Raw genomic sequence first — 18,240 nt, forward strand, 5'->3', positions numbered from 1 at the left:
GCATCATTCCATACACCTAAAGGTTGCGGGTTTGATTCCCGGTCAGGGCATATACCCAGGTTGCAGGTTCGATTCCTGATTGGGGCACATGCTGGAGGCAACCAATAGATGTTTCTCTCTCACATTGATTTCTCTCTCCCCTCCCCTTCTATTCCCCTTCCTCCCCCCGTCCTCTCTCTCTAAAATCAATAAAAAACATATCCTTGAGTGAGGATTAAAAAATAATAATAATAGCCCTAGCTGGTTTGGCTCAGTGGATAGAGAGTCAGACTGTGGACTGAAGGGCACTGGATTCAGTTCCATTCAAGGGCACATGCCTGAGTTGTGGACTTGATCTCCAGTGTGGGGTGTGCAGGAGGCAGCCAATCAATGATTCTCTTTCATCATTGATGTCTCTATCTTTCTCTCCCTTTCTCTTTGAAATCAATAAAAATACATTAAAATAATAACAATAATAATAATAATAATGAATCTACAAATGATAAGTGTTGGCGAGGATGTGGAGAAAAGGAAACCCTTGTGCACTGTTGGTGGGAATGCAGATTGGTGCAGCCACTGTGGAAAACAGTATGGCATTTCCTAAAAAAAATAAAAAATTGAAACCACCTTATGGCCCAACGATTCCTGGTTCATGGGTTGATTCTCAACCACTGAGCTGCACCAGACAGTCTGTTCTATAATTTCAAACTAATGTTTTTAAAGAAAATACTGATATTTGTAATCTAGATCAGTGTGTGTATGTTAGAGAGAGAGAGAGAGAGAGAGAGAGAGAGAGAGAGAGAATGTAATCTGTTTTTGGATTCCATATTTTGTATCATTTTTGGGGGCCAATAGCACATATTTTGAGATCTGATCGGGCAGGGCAGATTTCCCCCAATTATTCATTTATTTCAAAGTTGCCTTGACAATTCTTACACTCTACAGTATGAAATTTGGCATCAGATTATGTGGAAAATCCTGTTGGGATTTTGATTTTGATTAAATTGAATTAATTAAATGGAGTTGATACTTTTACAATAGTGAGTCTTTCAGTCCACAAGTATGATATATTTTTTCTATTTATTCCAAGTCTTTTTAAAAGATATTCTTACAACATTTTTTTAGTTTTTAAAATTTATTAAATTTATGGGTGTAACATTGGTTAGTAACATTTTGTAAATTCAGGAGTACAACTGATAGCAAGACATCTGTATATTCTATTGTGTGCACACCACTTGAAGTGAAGTCTCCTTCCGTCACCTCATATGGTGTTTCACATAGTTCACCCTCTTCCTCTTCCCTGCACCTTCCTTTTCTGCTAACCACTATTCTGGTGTCTGCATCTATGAGGTTTTTTTGTTTGTTTGCTATTTTGATCCCACATATAAGTGAAATCATATTGCTCTTGTCCTTTTTGGTCTGACTTATTTCACTTAGCATTTCTTAAGATCCTAGTGTGGTTTTTTTCATGAATGTCTTCTATATTTCTAATTAGGTTTATTACTAAGAATTTGTAGGGTTTTTTTGTGTGGCTATGGTTAACGGGATTATTTTCCTATATACTTCCTACTTGTTGTTACTGGCATGTGGCAGATGAGTTCATGTACTCAGAACCTCCCTCTTGTTTGTGGCAGCAGTATGCCTACTAAACTTCATTTCCCAGACTTCTTTGCATCGAATACCCATGTGATACTTTTTTGGCTAATGAAATGCAAGCAGGTAGGGCTTGCAGAGAAGCTCTTTTATAAAAGAGAGCAGACTCCTCTGGTACTGCCTTTCCCTTTCCTTCATCCTTTTTTTGTGTGTAGAAAACAGATGTAATGGCTGGAGCTATAGCCTTGAAACAAAGATCAAGAGAATATCAGACCTTAGCTTTGATATTCATGAGAAGAATTTTGTTATGTGAAGAAAAATAAACCACTAATATTTATAAGGCACTGTTTACTCAGATTTTTGGTTATATATAAACACAGTCTGTAACAGATTAGTGGTGTTGCTGAAGTTTATTGATTTTTCTATTATCTTTTATCTGGTCCACTTGATGAATTTCCTTATCACTTCTAATAATTTATTTGATTCTCTTGGAGTTTTGATGTATTATGCACAAATAATCACAAATCTGTATCTTCTTTTTTTATAATTTAGACATTAGTTTTCATTCTCTTATTGCATTGTCTAACACATTTAGGACAATGTTGAATAGTATTAATATATTATTGACACCGGGATACTTCTATATATATTCTATACAAGATAAGTGATTCTTATCTTGTTCCTGACATTAATTGGACTGCATCTAATATTTTATCAAGTATTATATTTGCTATATACTTTATACCTAGTTTGCCAAAATTTTTAAAATCCTTACCTGAGGATATGTTTATTGATGTGAGAAAGCAACATTCGATGGGTTGCCTCCCATATACACCCTGATCGAGGATAGAACCCCAACCTAGGTATGTGCCCTGACTGAAAATAAAACCCACAACAAAATGTTTTTGGTGTATAGGATGATGCTCCAACCTACTGAGCTACCTTGGCTGGACTAGTTTGCCAATAATTTTGATCATAAAAATGAATTAAACTGGCTGAAACCGGTTTGGCTCAGTGGATAGAGCGTCGGCCTGCGGACTGAAAGGTCCCAGGTTCGATTCCGGTCAAGGGCATGTACCTGGGTTGCGGGCACATCCCCGGTGGGAGATGTGCAGGAGGCAGCTGATCGATGTTTCTCTCTCATCGATGTTTCTAACTTTCTATCTCTCTCCCTTCCTCTCTGTGAAAAATCAATAAAATATATTTTAAAAAAAAATGAATTAAACTGTTTCATTCCTAGAATATGCCCAATAAAATTGAAAGATGTTTATAGAAGCATTTTGCATAATAACCAAAAAGTAGAAACAACCCAAATGTCTATCAACTGACAAATGGATAAAGAAAATGTGATATATTCATACAATGAAATATTATTCAGGCATAAAAAGGAATGAAGTACTAATGCATGATGCAGCATGGATTAGCCTTTAAAACACTATGCTAGCTCAGCTGGTATGGTTCAGTAGTTGAGTGTTGACCCATGAACCAAGAGGTCACTGGTTTGATTCCCAGTCAGGGCACATGCCTGGGTTGTGGGCTCAGTCCCCAGTAGGGGGTGTGCAAGAGGCAGCTGATTGATGTTTCTCCCTCATCAATGTTTCTATCTCTTTATCCCTCTCCCTTCCTTATCAATGTGAAATTATTCTAAAAATAAAATAAAAAATAAAACACTATGCTAAGTGAAAGAAGCCAGATTAATGTGGCCATATTTGATTATTTCATTTATATAAAATGTTAAGAATGGAAAAATTTATCGAGACATAAAGTAGACTAGTGGTAGTCAGAGGACGGGACAAGGGGAGAATGGATAGTGACTGCTAATGAGTTTCTTTTTGAGGTGATGTAATGTTCTGGAATTAGATAGTGGTTATGATTCCACAACTTTGAATCTACTAAAACCACTGAATTGTACATTTAAATAGTGAATTTTATGGTATATGAATTATATAATGTGAATTTTGTGGTAGGTTTTCTCAATTTTACTGTTCTGGAGTTCATGAAATAAAACCTATTGATATAATATTGTTTAATTTCCTATTGCTTTAAGTTTACAATTTTTATGTGGAACTTCTGCGTCTGAATTCATATGTGACTAGGCCATAGTTTTCTTTCCTTCTGCTATCCTTTTCTGGTTTTGATACCAGGATCGTATTCCTCTTGTAAAACAAGTCGCTTCCCATCCCATTTGTTTCTATTTTCTGCAGCAGTGCGTTTAGGATGTGAATAATCTGTTCCATGACAGTCTGCTAGAGTTTCTCCACGAACTTGTTGGGCTCTGGCCTCTTTGGAGGATAAACATTTTACTATTATTTACTTTTTTCATGACCATTGATTAGTCTGTTCTGTGTGTGTGTGTGTGTGTGTGTGTGTGTGTGTGTCCCATTTGTAAATTTTGTATTTTCCTAGAAAACTACCTATTTCATGTACGATTTTAGATTTTTGACATTTTTATGTGTACCTTTTATAATTAAAAACTCCTGTGTAGTTATCTCTTCCTCTTTATTCTTTTTTTTTAAATATATTTTATTGATTTTTTACAGAGAGGAAGGGAGAGAGATAGAGAGTTAGAAACATCGATGAGAGAGAAACATCGATCAGCTGCCTCCTGCACATCCCCCGCTGGGGATGTACCCACAACCCAGGTACATGCCCTTGACCGGAATCGAACCTGGGACCTTTCAGTCCGCAGGCCGACGCTCTATTCACTGAGCCAAACCGGTTTCGGCAGCCTCTTTATTCTTTATACAATTTAATTTTATTGTATTCTGCTTTTAATCTTATTCATTCCTTTCTCTTATTTATTTAGTTTTTTTCATATGCAAATGATGTTTTATTGAGTTTTACTTGAAACCTATATGGTTTTATTAAACAGTGTCACCCCAATAAATTCAATAAAAATGAAAACAATATAGAATCTTATTTTATGTAGTATATACATTTACATGCTTCAAATTTCTAGAAGCACAGAGCATACAGTGAAACCTTTCTCACATTTCTTTCCCCCAACTATTTAGTTTTTCTCCCCATAGTCAACAACAGTTCCTAGAGTATTGTATGCCCTTTAAGAGGTATTCTAAATGTTCGTTTCCCAACATGGCTCAAATTTTTGTGATTGTTTTAGATCATTTTTTTTGCTATGTTTTATTTTTTTTCATTACTGTCCTCCGAGGAGAAAAAAGTTACTTAAATTAAATTCATTAGTTAAGTTTAATTTCTCCCTAAGAAATGAAATACTAAGAAATAAGATTTTAATTAAATAAATTTTAACTTAATTTAATTTCTTCCTAACAAGAAGAGCAATAAGATATTTTTAAAGGTGGAGTTGAGTTTGGAGGGAAGTAAAAAACTATGACAATATCTAAGATTTTTTTGCACCCCTCAGACCTAATTTTCACTTATCAAAGAGTGATATCACCTTCACTGAAAATGCATATGTTAGATATTTGAAAAGCATTTATATTTCTCATTGTTGACTATAAAATTTCATATTTATCTTTATGATTGAGCTTGTTATTTATGTTATCCATCTATGTTTTTAGCTTTTCCTACCTGATCTCTTATTTTTCTAGTAGATATTGGTTAAAATCCTCTATCATGATGGTTCTTAGCTCTTTCAGATTTTGTTTATATAATTCAAAGATGGTTGCTAACTCCACAGAAATTTGTGATCATTATATCTTTCTGGTAGATTATATCTTAAAAAAATAAATATGAATTATCTCTGCCACTTTTTGTATTATTTGGCCTGGAATTCTATTTTTGCTATATTTGCTTTTATTTTTTGGTAGCATATATGTGGTTTATCTTTTCCCATTCCTTTATTTTCACCCTTTTTAAGTAATTTTATCTTACATCAAACTTTTAAAATGCAAGTAGCTACTTTAAAAATCCATTATGAGCCCAGCCAGTGTTTCTCAGTGGTTGAGCGTCAACCTATGAACCAGGAGGTCATGGTTCGATTGCCGGTCAGGGTACATGCCCGGGGTTGTGGGCTCAATCCCCACTGTGGGGTGTGCAGGTGGCAGCTGATTAAAGAGTCTCTCTCATCATTGATGTTCCTCTCTCCCCTCTTCCTTCCTCTATGAAATCATGTAAATCAAATATATATATACCCATATATATAAATCAAGTGTGTGTGTGTGTGTGTGTGTGTGTGTGTGTGTGTGTGTGTGTATCCATTATAAGATCCTCTTTTGGTAGGTATGCTTGAGAAGCAGCAAACTAGCTGGAATTGTTTTTATGGTGTGCACCATGTTTTAAATATCAGTGTGACTAGCCAGATGTTATTTTGTATGATTTTAGGCAAGTCACCTAACCTCTGTAAGCCTCAGTTCTTTTGTTAAAGGAAAATAATAATTTTTTGCCACCTCACAGAATTAATGTATTCAATGAGAAATATATATAAAGCATTTAGCACAGTTATCTGGCAATGTAGAAAGTATTTGTTAAATATTGGCTATTACCACTCTATTTAAAATCATGTAAGAAGTAGACCTTTGTCACTGTGAGTCATGGGATATCACTGGAGTCTTTTAAACAAGGAACTGATATCATAAGATCTGCGTTTTAGACACAACTGTGGTAGCAGCGTGGAAGATGAATTGGAGGAGTGAGACAGAGATAAAGAACCTACTTAAGCAGTTGTTGTACTATTTTAGGAAAGAGTTGAAGACCTGAACTATGCCAGCAGCTCTTGGAAAAGAAAAGAGAGGCATGAAATCAAGAGGTATTTATGTTGTAGACTTGGCTGTGCTTGCTGCTGGTGAAATAGAAATAATTTTGGAAGTTCAAGAATCATTTAAATTTATTTACTCCAAGAAAGAAAAAAATAAACTGAATCTTTTGAGGTTGGGGGTAATTTTTCATGGAAAGGGAACAGACTTAAAAGTAGTAGCTTAGAAACACAACTTGATTGGGAATTGCAACATTAGAATTTGTAGTAAAAGAACACAAGTTTAAAGGAATAATAAGCTTTTATCAGACTTTGAAATAACAAGCAACCCTATTTGGCATCAAGCATATTTTAGAAATATGGTAATTAAAACAGTGTAAAATTAGAGCTGGCGAAGACAAGTAAATCAAAATGGGTTCTTGCAGGGATGGCAGTTTAGTGTATTATAAAGGCTTCAAATTACTAGGGGGAAAGGAAGGTTGAGACTTATCATTTAAAAAATATTAAATTAGGTTCTTGCCTGACACCATTTGTAAACATAAGTTCTAGATGAATTAAAGTCTTAAGCATTAAGACAAAGCAAATTCTTAAATCAAGAAGGAAGGGAGATACATGTAAATAGAAAAAATAGCCAAAAGACAATTGGTAGAAGTGACAATATAAATGGGCAATAAATTTGAAAACATAATTTCAGGAGGTCAAGATCAAATAACAACTAGTATATTTAACACATCAGGTTGACAAAAAAAAAAAAATTGATAGTAGCAAACGGTGGTGTGGGAGAGTGGATGCTCTCATATGCTATAGATAAGGGTGTAAATTCCAGGTCAATGTATTGCATCTTTTGAAATTTAAAATTTCAGTAATTTCCCTTCTTGCTGTCTTTCCTACAGAAGCACAGAAGAACAAGAAGGTATGCCAAGGCTGTGCATTTAGCACATCTCCTAATAGCAAAACTTTGGAAACAACTTAAATGTCCATTCAGTTACTTTATCTGTATTAAGTGGCCACCTGTTAAGTGGTGGTGATCTGATTATAGGGTCAGTGGTTGAAACCTGACACTTACTTTAATCTGAGGCTTGGATCAACATAATGCATTTTCCACTTGTTTTCTTTAAGGTAGAACCTTGTAAATGAAAAAACTTACTTAAAATAACAATAAACAATGAAGTACAGAGTTTTAGTGGACAATATATATAAGAAAACTAAATGTTGAGGTATATTTTGCTAACGCATATTGGTATATTCCAACCCTTTTCCAGTGTGCAGATATCTTTTACACAATTCTTGAGTGACAACTCATTTCTTTTATCTTAGAGTAAAGCTTTTCCAAGGTCTGGCTTATATCCCTTGTCCATGCTCTTCTTACTAGTGTCTGCTTACAATTAAGCCCAGGGACAGCATTAAGTTACTGTTTCTAATGATCCTTTTGCTCTGTGAACCCTTGCCAAAAATTAGCTTACAATTCTTAAGATTCCCTCTGCCCTACAATTTCTCTATTTTATCTCTCCAGTGAGGAAAAGCAGAGGAATAACAGCCACTTAGGGCATCCCTACTTTTTCTAATATGAAACTCTAATTATCTCATCCTCAGACAAAGGGAACAACTTGCCTTTCATAAGATGCCAAAGAGGAATGTTGTTTAGATTCATCTAGGTTATTGCACATAGTTCATTTCTTCTTATTATTGGTGAGTAGTATTCCATTGTGAGGATATACCATATTGTGTTCATCTATTCTTTTGCTGATGGATATTCTTCATTTTGTGGACATACCTTTCATTTCTTTTGGTTAAATACCAAAGGAGTAGAATTGCTATATCAAAAGTTATATAGTTGCGTATTTAATTTATAAGGAATGGTCAAACAATTTAAAAATAAGAGTTGCAGTATATGAGAGATGTTGCTGGGGGGTTGCCCAGCATCCTTGCCAACATTTGTAATTGTCACCCTTTATGATTTTGGCCATTTTTACAGATGTGTACTGGAATCTCTTGGTTTTAATCTGTATCCTCTATACCAGTGATATTGAGCATCTTTTAATCTGGTTATTGGACCTTCACATATCTTCTTTGTGAAAGTTTCTGTCAAAGTCTTTTGTTCCTTTATACTGGATTATTTTCTTTTTCTTAATGTTTTGTACATGTTTTTCATATACAGTAAAGACATTTGTTGCATATATGCATTGCATGTATTTTCTCCCAGCCTGTGGTTTGCCTTTTTATGTTTTTTTTTATTTTGTTAATCCTCACCCGAGGATATTTTTTCATTGATTTTTAGAGGGTGTTGAAGGGAGGGGGATTGGCCTCTCGTCAGGGCTGTGGATTGAGCCTGCAACCAACCAAGGTACATGCCCTTGACCTAAATTGAACCCAGGACCCTTCAGTCTGCAGGCTGACACTATCCACTGAGCCAAACCAGCTTGGGCCCTTTTTATGTTCTTAACAGTGGTTTGATAGTAGTAGTTTTAGTTTTGAAGAGTACAAGTTCATTATTTTCTTTTGTATTTGTGCTTATTGTGTTTTGCGTAAGAATTTTTGCCCAGGATCACAAAGATATGCTTCTATGTTTTCTTTCAGAAGATTTATAATTTTAGGATTTACATTTACGTTTGTTATCACTATTGAGTTAATTATTGTATATGATATGAGTTATTTTTCCCATACGAATATCTAATCGGTCCAGCATCATTTATTGCAAAGACTTTTCTTTCCACGTTGGAATTGCACTGGCAACTTAGTAAAAAGTTATTTGTCTGTATATATAGTGAATTTATTTCCAAATTCTCTATTACTACAGGCTCAGTGCATGGATTCGTGCACCGGTGGGGTTCCTTGGCCTGGCCTGCGGGGATCAGGCCAAAACCGGCTCTCTGACATCCCCTGAGGGGTCCTGGATTGCGAGAGGGCACAGGCCAGGTCTAGGGACCCCATCGGTGCATGAATCTGTGCACGGGCCTCTAGTATGCATATAAGATCTTTGATTAATCTCTTCCTGCCCTCCCCCCTCCCACCTTCCCTCTGAGATTCATCAGTCTGTTCCATGTTTCCACGCCTGTGCATTGAGCATCTGCCCCCTGGTGGTTATTGTACATCATAGCTAACAGACAGTCAGCCAGTTGGCCAGTTGGCCAGTCGCTTAGGCTTTTATATATATACTAGAGGCCCAGCACACGAAATCATGTGCGGATAGGGTCCCTAGGCCTAACCCTCAATCAGCGCCATCTTCTGCCTGCTTGCCAGTCTCCAGTCCCACCCCACCACTGCCACCCACCCGGTTCCCCTCACCAGTCCCCAGTCCCGCCCCACTGCCGCCACCCACCCTGGTTCCCCGTTTGCCATCCTGCAGTCAGAGCCTGTGGACTGTGGGGGGAGGGACTGAGAGGTGGTCAGTGCACCTCATAGTGACTTGTCCAGTGATCATTCTGGTTGCTACACCATTATGGTCACTGGGCTTTTATTATATAGGATATATATATAGACTAGAGGCCTGGTGCACAAAAATTTGTGCACTCGGGGTCGGGGCGGGGGGGTCCCTCAGCCCGGCCTGTACCCTCTTGCAGTCTGGGACCCCTTGGGAGATAACGACCTGCTGGCTTAGGCCTGCTTGCGGGTGGCAGAGGGCAGGCCCAATCCCTAGGTGCAGCCCCTGGTCGGGCTCAGAGCAGGGCCGATTGGGGAGTTGGGGTGCCTTCCCCTGTCATGCACAGAGCAGGGCAGATCGGGAGGTTGCAATGCCACCCTTAGTCACGCTCAGGATAGGGCCGATTGGGGGTTGGGGCACCACCCCCTGTCACACTCAAGGCAGGGTCGATGGGGAGGTTGCGGCGCCACCCCCTGTGACGCACAGAGCAGGGCCAATCAGGGTGTTGGGGCGCTGCCCCCTGTCACTCACAGAACAGGGCCCATCAGGGGGGTTGGGGCTCCGTATCCTGTCACGCACAGAGCAGGGTCAATCAGGGGGTTGGGGAGCTCCCCCCAGTCACTCACAGAGTAGGGCCGATAGGGGAGTTGGGGCACCGCCCCCTGTCACACACAGAGCAGGGCGGATCAGGGGGTTGGGGCGCCGCACCCTGTCACACTCAGGACAGGGCCGATGGGGAGGTTATGGCTCTACCCCGTTACACACAGAGTAGGGCCCGGGGGGGGGGCGGTTGGGGCGTTGCCCTCTTATCACCCACAGAGCAGGGATGATCAGGGGGTTGGGGTGCCGCCACTGTCACACTCAGGGCAGGGCCGATGGGAAGGTTATGGCTCTACCCCATCACACACAGAGCAGGGCCTGTGGGGGCGGGGGGGTTGGGGCGCCGCACCCTGTCACACACAGAGCAGGGCTGATCAGGGGGTTGGGGCTCCGCACCCTGTCACACACAGAGCAGGGCCGATCAGGGGGTTGGGGCACTGCAGCCTGTCACACACAGAGCTGCAGGGCAATCAGGGGGTTGGGGAGCTCCCCCCTATCAGGCACAGAGCAGGGCTGATCAGGGGTTTGGGGCGCCTTCCCCTGTTACGAGCAGAGCAGGGCCGATAGGGAGGTTGTGGCCCCGCCCCCTGTCACACACAGAGCCGCAGGGAGATCAGGGGGTTTGGGCGCTGCCCCTGTCATGCTGATCCCGGTGCCGGGAGCCTCACAGCTCCGCTGATCCCGGTGCTGGGAGGCATATTACCCTTTTACTATATAGGATAGAGGCCTGGTGCACGGGTGTGGGCCGGCTGATTTGCCCTGAAGGGTGTCCTGGATCAAGGTGGGGGTCCCGCTTGGGTGCCTGGCCAGCCTGGGTGAAGGGATGATGGCTGTTTGCAGCTGGTCACACCCCCTTCAGGGTGAGGGTCCCCACTGGGGTGCCTGGCCAGTCTGGGTGAGGGGCTGAAGGCTGTTTTCAGGCTGGCGGGTGACTGGAGCTCCCAACTGCTCCTTTTTTTCTTTTCTTTTTTATTCTGGGCCAGCTTTAGCTCTGAGGCTTGGCTCCAGCTCTTAGGCCTCCGCTGCTGAAAGCAGGTATCTGGTTTGTTTGGGTTCTATAATCGAAACACTGTTTCAACTCCAGCTCTGAGATCCCGGCTGGCTGAAAGCAGGTTTCTGGGGTTTTGTTTAGCTTCTATATTTGTAACAATGTTTCAAACTGCAAGCTCAGAGGCCGGCAGCGGCAGGCAGGGAACGTTGGAGTCCTCCGTCACTGAAGCAAGCAAACCTCATGTTCGCTTCAAGCTGCCTGGCTGCCGGCTGCCATCTTGGCTGGCAGTTAATTTGCACATCGCCTTGATTAGCCAATGGGAAGGGTAGCAGATGTACAGCTAATTACCATGTTTCTCTTTTATTTTTTTTAAATTTTTTTTAAAAAATATATTTTATTGATTTTTCACAGAGAGAAAGGGAGAGAGATAGAAGAGTTAGAAACATCGATGAGAGAGAAGCATCGATCAGCTGCCTCCTGCACACCTCCTACTGGGGATGTGCCCGCAACCCAGGTACATGCCCTTGACCGGAATCGAACCTGGGACCTTTCAGTCCGCAGGCCGACGCTCTATCCACTGAGCCAAACCGGTTTCGGCATGTTTCTCTTTTATTAGATATGATTGTGTTCCTTCCGTCTATATTTTTTCTACCCTTATGCTAATACCACACTGTCTTAACACATTGTATGCAGGAAACGTATTTATATGTTTTACGTTGACTGGTAGTAGAGCGTGGGACACGTATTTTATAGACGCGGGATACGTTTTTTATAGTCTAGCCGTAGAATGCGGGTAACGTATAAATACGTAATCGTAATTTTACTGAACGTTGCCATTTGCGCAAAAAATTAGCAAAAATAGCCCGCGCCACCTGTTAGCGCGTGATAAAAACTACCTGCAAACAATGTGTTAATTACTGTAGCTTTATAATAAGTTTAAAAATCTGTTCAGTAAGGCCTTATCTGGTTTGACTCAGTGGATAGAGCATCGGCCTGCAGACTGAAGGGTCCTGGGTTTGATTCCGGTCAAGGGCTCGTACCTTGATTACAGGCTTCTGGCCCTGGTTGGGGGCATGCTGGAAGCAACCAACTGAAGTGTCTATCTCACATTGGTGTTTCTCTCTGTCTCTCCCTCTCCCTTCCACTCTTTCTAAAAATCAAGGGAAAAAATATCCTTAGATACGGATTAAAAAAAAAAAATCTGTTGACTAAGTCCTTTACCTGTACTTCTTTTTCAAGAGTGCTTTGACTATTTTAGGTCCTTTATATATCCTATGTATTTTAATATCAGCTTGACAGTTTCTCAAAAAAATGCCTAATGGTATTTTGATTTGGGTTACATTAAATATTTAGATCAATTTGTGGAGAATTGAAAGATTTACAATATTGAGTCTTTCAATCCAACAAAATGGTATCTCTCTTCCCCCTTATGTGTATATGTATGGATATATATGTCTGTTTGAATCCAATCTAATAAAAGAGTAATATGCAAAATAACCATCACTCCAACACAAAGATGGCAGCACCCATAGCCACAAGATGGTGGTGCCCAGTCCTCTCAGCCCTGCTGGAGTCTTCCAGTCCCGGGGGGGTGGCTGCTGAGAGCAGGGCCTGCTTGTCCATCACTGGTGGCGACCCAGGAGCGGCCAAGAAGGCCCCACAGACAGTGCACAGCAGGGCCTGCTTGGCCGTCGCTGGTGGCGACCCGGGAGCGGCCAAGCGGACCCAAAGACAGCAGAGAATCATGGGAAGCGGGCCTAAGCCATCAGTAGGACATCCCCTGAGGGCTCCCAGATTGGAGAGGATACATGTCGGGCTGAGTGACCTCCCCCCCGCCCGCCCCCATACATGAATTTTGTGCACTGGACCTCTAGTATTTACATATAAATGTATGTGTGTATATAATTGACTTAGATCTTCCTTACTCTCTCTCAGTAATGATTTGTAGTTTTCACTGTAGAGGTAGTTTTACATTTCTTACGTTTATTCCTAGAATATATGGTGGTATTTTTGATACTATTGTAAATGGTATTGATTTTTAAATTTTTACTTTTCTAATTGTTTTCTGTTAATATAAAAATACAAATTATTTGTTTATTATTATTTTTTAATCTTTACCTTAGAATATGGGTTTTGTTTTGAAAGAGAGAGAGAGGGGGAGAGAGAGCAAGAGAATCAGAGAAACATTGATGTGAGAGACAGAAACATTGATTGGTTGCCTCCCATTTGTGCTCTGACCAGGGATTGAACCCACAACCTAGGTATGTGCCCCGACTGGGAATCAAGCTGGCAACCTTTCTTGGTATGTGGGATGGTGCTCCAAACAAATGAGCCACCAGGCCAGGGAAAAACACAGTTTATTTTTACATATTGACCTTATAATTTGATACATGCTCAATTTACTTCTTGGATTAAATAGTTTTTATAGACTTATTTAAATACTATATTTATATAACTTTGCCATCTGCAAATAAAGACATTTTTACTTCTTTTTTTCTCAGATTTTGTGCCTTTTATTTTTTCTTGCCTTATTGCATAAGCTAGAACAGGGGTGGGCAAACTTTTTGACTCGAGGGCCACAATGGGTTCTTAAACTGGACCGGAGGGCCGGAACAAAAGCATGGACGGAGTGTTTGTGTGAACTAATATAAATTCAAAGTAAACATCATTACATAAAAGGGTACGGTCTTTTTTTTTTTAGTTTTATTCATATCGAACGGGCCGGATCCGGCCCGTGGGCCGTAGTTTGCCCATGGCTGAGCTAGAACCTCCAGTGTAGTTAGATAGAAGTGATGAAAATGGATATCCTCTCCTTAGTCCCAACCTTAAAAAGAAAGTCTTCACAATTTCATTATTAAGCATGATATTTTTTTAATATTTATTGTTGAAAGTATTATATATGTTCCCTTTTTCCCTCATTGATCTTTTATACCCCACCCCCACCGTTCGCCCCAGGCCTCCACCATCCTTTTATCTGTGTCCATGGGTTATACAGATATGCATACAAGTTCTTTGGTTGATCTCTTCCACCCACCCACCTACCCACCCCCACCTTTTTTTCTGACATTTCACAATCTGCTTCATGCTTCTATGTCTCTGGATCTATTTTGTTCAACAGTTTATTTTGTTCATTAGATTCCACATATGAGTGAGATCGTGTGATACTTATCTTTCTCTGATTGGCTTATTTCGCTTAGCGTAAAGCTGTACAGATCCCTCCATACTGTCTCAAAGGGTAGGAGATCTTTCTTTTTTATTGCTACACTAGAGGCCTGTTGCATGAAGAGATTCGCACAATAGGCCTTCCTTTCCCCTGGCTGCTGGCACCGGTTTTCCTCTGGCACCCGGTACCCAGGCCTTCGCTCTGGCCGGGCTCGGGCTGGAGTCGGCCCTGGGGCTGGCGGCACAGTGAAGCCTCATCGCCCCGGGGCCAGCAGCCCAGCGAAGCCTTACGAGCCCGGGGCCGGCGGCACTGCTCTGCCCCCAGGTTGGCAGGCTTCGCTCTACTGCTTGGAGCCTACGTATGCAAATTAACCGCCATCTTTGTTAGGGTAATATGCATACTCTCCTGATTGGCTGGTTAATGTAGCAAAGGTACGGTCAATTTACACATTTGCCTATTATTAGGTAAGATAGTATTCCATGGTATAATTGTACTATAGCTTTTTTATCCACTCATCTACTGATGGGCACTTGGGCTGCTTCCAGATCTTAGCTATTGTAAATTGTGCTGCTATGAACATGGGGGTACATGTATTCTTTCTGAACGGTGTTTCTGGTTTCTTATGATATATTCCTAGAAGTGTGATCACTGGGTCAAATAGCAGTTCCATATTTAAATTTTTGAAGAAACTCCATACCGTTTTCCACAGTGGCTGCACCAGTCTGCATTCCCACCAGCAGTGTACTAGGGTTCCCTTTTCTCCACATCCTCACCAGCACTTGTCATTTGTTGATTTGTTGACAGGTGTGAGGTGATACCTCATTATCATTTTAATTTGCATCTCTCTGATGATCAGTGAATTTGAGCATTTTTTCATATGTCTCTTGGCCATCTGTATGTCAGCTTGAGAGAGGGGTCTATTTAGGTCCTTTGCCCATTTTTTAATTGGATTGTTTATCTTCCTTTTGTTAAGTTGTATGAGTTTCTTGTATAGTTTGGATATTAACCCTTTATGTGATGTATTATGGCCAGATATGTGCTCCCATGCGCTGGGCTCCCTTTTTGTTTTGTTGATGGTTTCTTTTGCTGTACAAAAGCTTTTTCTTTTGATGTAGTCCCACTTGTTTATTTTCTCCTTAGTTTCTTTTGCCCTAGGAGATGTATCCATAAACATATTGCTATGAGAGATGCCTGAGATTTTGTTGCCTATGGTTTCTTCTAGGATTCTTATGGTTTCCCAACTTACATTTAAGTCTTCTATCCATTTTGAGTTTATTTTTATGTACAATGTAAGTTGGTGGTCTAGTTTTCTTTTTTTTTTTTTTTGCATGTATCTGTCCACTTTTCCCAGCACCATTTATTGAAGCAACTGTCTTGACTCCATTGTATGTTCTTGCCTCCTTTGTCAAATATTAAGTGTAATGTCTTAGGTCAATTTCTGGGTCCTCTGTTCTGTTCCATTGATCTATATGACTGTTTTTGTGCCAGTACCAGGCTTTGATTACAGTGGCTTTGTAGTATAACTTGATATCTGGTATTGTGATCCCTCCAACTTTGTTCTTCTTTCTCAAAATTGCTGTGGCTATTCGGAGTCTTTTTTGGTTTCATATAAATTTTTGGAGTCTTTTTTCTAGATCTGTGAAATATGCCATTGGTAATTTAATAGGGGTTGCATTGAATCTATAGGTTGCTTTGGATAGTACAGGCATTTTAATGAAATTAATGCTACCAAGCCATGAACACGGTATATTCTTCTGCTTGTTTATATCTTCCTCTATCACTTTTTTCAATGTGTTGTAATTTTCCTAGTACAAGTCTTTTACCTCTTTGGTTAAGTTTATTCCTAAGTATCAATTTTTTCTGTGTATACATTTTAAATAGATTTATCTGTAAGTTAGAGAAAAAGTTTCTTGCCTTTGTAACATTTCACAATCTTCTTCCAGTGCTACTTATCAGGGAGGAGTAAGACTTAAACTATCTCCCTTATTCCTAATCAGTGTTGTTCTTGGAAACAGCCTCCTGCCTTTTCCTTGCATGTATCCTGTTTGGGTTCTCATACCTAGCATTAATAGGTCAGAAACAGTTCCCAAATCTCAGTGATCCCTCATATCAATTAAAGAAAAAGCAAAAGGCCTGGTCAGTGTTCTCAATGGTTAGAGTGTTGGCCTGCGCACCTAAGGCTCCCAGGTTAGATTCCCAGTTCAGGGCACGTATCTGGGTTGCAAGTTGGTTCCCATTTCCAGTCAGGATGTGTGCAGGAAGCAACCAATCAATGTGTCTCTCACATCCATGTTTTTCTTTTCTCTCCCCATCCCTCCCTTCAACTCTCTCTAAAAAATCAATGGAAAAAAATATCCTTGGGTGAGGATTAATCCAAAAGGGAAAACAAAGGCAAAGAGTATTATAAGTATTTCTATATTATCATGAATGGTTTTATTATAAGAGATAAGGAATTAAGTCTATAAATCACTTAATCTGTGAGGAAGAATATTAATCAAAATAGCTGTGACTCTAAGTCCTTTCTGCTTTAATCAGGATTCCAGAATAATTGACCCGTATATAATTAAATCTTATCTGTCTGCATAAGCAATTATTTAAATAGTTAGGAGACAGAATAAGAAAGCAATTGCCCAGTGCTTTTGAGGTCAATAGGTTAGCTCTACAGAGTTTAATTAAAATCTGGTAATAAACGCCTACTCTAGGCAAGATATTTCATTAGTCTTCATTATGGCCTAGGTGAAATGTTCCTTATAATTATTTTTTATCCCCTTTAAATACTCTTCTCATGAAGCAGGCTTCTTACTACTAATTAGGATTCCTACACTGGGGAAGGAGATTCCCTCAAGCAGCCCCCTCATTAGAAAAGTATGACCATCACTGTAAATGAATAAATTGGTATTCTACTAACTTATTTTTTACATATCCACACAATGAAGCCAAATTATAAACTTTAAAAAGGTATCAAAGAAAAACACCACTTTGACAATGGCTATGATAAAATACAGTCACATTCTTTTTGCTATTAAGAAATAATTTCTGTTTCTGGTTCTACCTTAAAATATGAGTGTTATTGAGAAAAATCAGGTTCCTTCGTAAGCAAAATTATATGTAGAAATTAGAAGGTAATAGGAATAATTATCTAAAAAGTTCTTTAATTTTTTTGGAGGGGGAGGAGGTTCAGAGGAAAACTATTTCCCCCCAAAGGAAGTAAAATCTATAACCACAAAGTAACTGGGAGGTTTGAATGCTGTGACACTGTGTAGCTTCTTCTGTGCTTTCCCTTCCTTTCTTTATACTAGTACTAGAGGCCCAGTGCATGAAATTCGTGCACGGGAAGGGGGTGGCCTCAGCCCAACCTGCACCCTCTCCAATCTGAGACCCCTTGGGGGATGTACAACTGCGGTTTAGGCCCTATCCCCGGATCGGGCCTAAACTGGCAGTTGGACATCCCTCTCACAATCCTGTACCGCTGGCTCCTAATCACTCACCCGCCTGTCTGCCTGGTCGCCCCTAACTGCCCCCCGTTCTGGCCTGGTCACCCCTAGCTGCCCCCCTCTGCTGGCCTGGTCATCCCCAACTTCCCACCCCTACTGGCCTATTTGTCCCTCACTGCCCTCCTGCCAGCCTAATCACACCCAACTGCCCCCCCCCCTGCCAGCCTGGTTGCCCCCAATTGCATCCCCCCTGCTGGCTTATTTGCCCCTCACTGCCCCCTGCCAGCCTAATCGCCCCTAACTGCCCCCCCCCCCCGGCCTGGTCACCCCTTACTATGCCCTTGCCAGCCTGGTTGTCCCACATAGCCTGCTTGTTCAGTCATTTGGTTGTCCCTCACTAACCCCCCTGCCTGCCTGGTCATAGGCAGCCATCTTGTGAGGGCATGA

General features: G+C 40.6%; 1 long non-coding RNA gene across 1 annotated transcript in view; it reads left to right on the top strand.

Annotated features, from left to right (window-relative positions):
- The window catches only part of LOC118672154, a 36,048-nt gene that overhangs the window by 12,162 nt on the left and 5,646 nt on the right, over window positions 1–18,240 (top strand). Inside the window, exons 4-5 of the long non-coding RNA XR_004972999.1 lie at window positions 6,231–6,298; window positions 7,138–7,157. This is a non-coding gene — a long non-coding RNA (uncharacterized LOC118672154). The remainder of the gene's footprint in view (window positions 1–6,230; window positions 6,299–7,137; window positions 7,158–18,240) is intronic.

The sequence above is a fragment of the Myotis myotis genome, unplaced genomic scaffold (genome assembly GCF_014108235.1).
Source record: "Myotis myotis isolate mMyoMyo1 unplaced genomic scaffold, mMyoMyo1.p scaffold_m19_p_17, whole genome shotgun sequence".
NCBI classification, from domain to species: domain Eukaryota; kingdom Metazoa; phylum Chordata; class Mammalia; order Chiroptera; family Vespertilionidae; genus Myotis; species Myotis myotis.